Here is a 3,061-nt window from a genome sequence, read left to right on the forward strand (position 1 = left end):
AGCGAGCATTCCTCAGTGAACCAGTAATAAATAAAAATCAACATCCGCATCTGCCCATTTTTCAAATAAGCATGAAAATATGTGCCCTTCATTATATTAAGGTAATCTGCCACTTGATAGGGGCCTTTAATTCCACATAAACAAAATACCTCCATGAATCACAAGATAATTGTCAAATATTTGGGTCAAAGAATGGCTATGCTGAATTAAGAAATGGTTTTTGCTTTTTACAAAAGGTTGTGAGTAAATAAAACTGCTTTTTCTTGAATTATTTAAGAAAAGGAAAAGTGGAAGAAAGTGGTTGCCAACATGCACTGGCAAAAGCTACAAGTAAGTCCCTTTTTAGCCTGCATTTGGATCCTGAAAATGTTTTCACCAAATGCCACACTCTCTTGCTCCTGTGGGGTGGGGCAGGAGAGGAGGAATGAGGGGGAAAGAGAACCAAGAGAGAGCCAGGGATGGTACAGAACAAATCTCACATTAGAGAAAACATAATAATTCCAGTATGCTTGTAATATGCCCTCATTGCCAACCACTTTAAGAACTGCACTTTTTATTTTTATTTATTTATTTTTGCTATAGGGTACATGCGCTTGCTGGAGAGACAGAGAGAGAGAGAGAGAGAGAGCACATGTGCGCAAGAATTCACCCCCCAGGGGGGATAATCACACCACAATCCCTTCTCCTCCATTCTCCTTTTGGGATTTTGGGCACGCATGCACACACACTCAATGTAAGTTTTAAGCTGCTGGGTCCAGGACTCAAACCATAGTCAACTACCTGGATTCCAGCGACATAACCATTATGTGATCTGCTGCACTTTTTAAATAATGTATACAAATTATGTGACTAACTAGAAGCTTGATTTTGTAAAGAGAAAAAAGGATGGTTTTGTAAAATCTGACAAAATGATAAAAACACAATACACCAAAGACAGGGTAGTAAACGTAAGATTACTGCATTCCAGTGTACATAAATTTTACCTCAGAAGAAAAATTGTAACATAAATGCTGAACTTATAATGCAGTAGCATGGAAGGGATAGTAGGGGTTTTCTAAAAAAAAAAAAAGAATTATTTACTTCGTTTTATTGATTATTATTATTATCTTCATTTGACTGAAGAGAGAGAAAGAGAGAAAGGGAGAGTGAGAAAGCAAACCACCACGTTTGGAATTTGAACTGCAGTTGGCTACATGGGAGTCTAGCACCTTAGCCACACCACCACCGGCCAGCCCCAGGATAGCAGTTTTTAAATGCATCAGGGGCCAGTCAGTGGTATGGTAGTTAAGAGAGCTGGAGCCCATATCACTAACTATGCAGTTTGATTCTCAGTCTTGGCAGCTTGAAAAACACCCTGGGCACATGTGTGCATGCCCAAAATCCCAAAAGGAGAAATGGAGAAGGGACTACATCATGACCATCCCCCATGGGGTGGGGAGAGTGCCTTCTCTTTCTCCTGGCAAATACACAAACTCTCTAGAAAAAAAAAATCAGAAAATAAGATGGGTTAATGAATGGCTAGATGGACAACAAGAGAGAGATTTCATAAAGCCAAGTGTATTAAAATATTAGTCATCTAGGCAGTAAGGAGGCATATACAAGAGGTCTTCAAAAAGTTCACAGAAATATGTATTATGATAAAAAGCTATTCATAGATTTATTTCAAAAGTGTTTTTAATCAAAATAAACTCATACTTGAATTCCATTTTTCCATAAACTTTTAAGTCTCCTAAGAGTTTATTGTAAAATTCTTTCAACTTTGTCACTGACTTGAAGATTTTCACAGAAAATGTTAAGGGAGAAATATAACAGTGTAAATGTGTTTATTGAAGCTACATACACACAAAAGGATTTGCTGAAAATTTCTTTCAAGTATTTCATCTTGCCTCAAAGTTGGCATCAACAAAGTAGTGGGTGAGTGACTTCTACCTGCTTTCTAAATGGATCCCTCGCTTTGGGGGAAACATCAGTCAGTGACTCACACCTGAAAATCAGCCTGCCAGTTGGCAGGACTAAAGTGCGCATCTACTCCCCAGAATTCTGTCTTGTGATATAGCACATAACCAGCTGTCATTTCTGAAGAGTAGCATATATGATACACCTGGTATTCTCTCAGCCTCCTATTATCAGCTCCATGACTGAAGTGCCCACAAGCCTGGAGTTGCCAGGGAGCCTCATTCCACAGCATGCAAGTATATAAGAGGAGACTTCAAAAAATTTCATGGAAAACTGAAATTAAACTACAAGTTTTTGTTTTGTTTTTTTTGAGAGGTTTTTGCTATAGGGCGTGTGCGCTCGCCAGAAAGACAGAGAGAGACAGAGAGAAAGAAAATGAGAAATCACTCCCCAAGGGTGATGGCCACGCCACAGATCCCTTCTCTTCCATTCTCCTCTCAGGATCTTGGGCACGCACGCACACGCACCTGGTGTGAGTTTAAGCCATCAGGTCCGGGACTCGAACTGCAGTCGATTATATGGGAGTTCAGTGACATAGCTATTACACCATCTGCTGGTCCCAGTACAAGTTTATTTTAATATAAAACAATTACAAACATTTTTTCATAATATGCATTTTCCATGAACTTTTTCAAGCCTCCACATTTCCCCAAGTACCTTTGTCTGTTTTCCACTGGGGATTGCCTGAAGCTTTCTTCCCCGCTCCCTCCCCTTGTCCACTCAGCAGCATCCTGTCTTGCTTGCCTAGGAAAAGACCAAAAAGAAGCAGAAAGGGACTGGCAGGTGGTATTGTGGTTAAAGGTGCTGGACTCTCACATGGCCAACTGTGGTTCAAGTCCTGGACCTGGCAGCTTGCTTTCTTACTTTCCCTCTGTCTGTCTTGTTTCTGGTCAAATTGAAAAAGACTAATAATAAATAAAATTGAATAAAGTAATTCTTTAAAAAAAGAAGAAGAAGAAAAAGAAGAAGAAGCAGCAGAGAAAGGTGAGGCATTCCCCACTCACCTAAGCACAGGCAGGACAGAGGCAACTTTCAATGCTAAAATGGAGACCACACTGTTGGCAATCCCAGCTCGCAGAGGGCTTCTCCCCCACCCCCAACCTGT

Source organism: Tupaia chinensis, unplaced genomic scaffold, assembly GCF_000334495.1.
Source record: "Tupaia chinensis unplaced genomic scaffold, TupChi_1.0 Scaffold141861_1, whole genome shotgun sequence".
In the NCBI taxonomy this organism is placed as follows: Eukaryota; Metazoa; Chordata; class Mammalia; order Scandentia; family Tupaiidae; genus Tupaia; species Tupaia belangeri.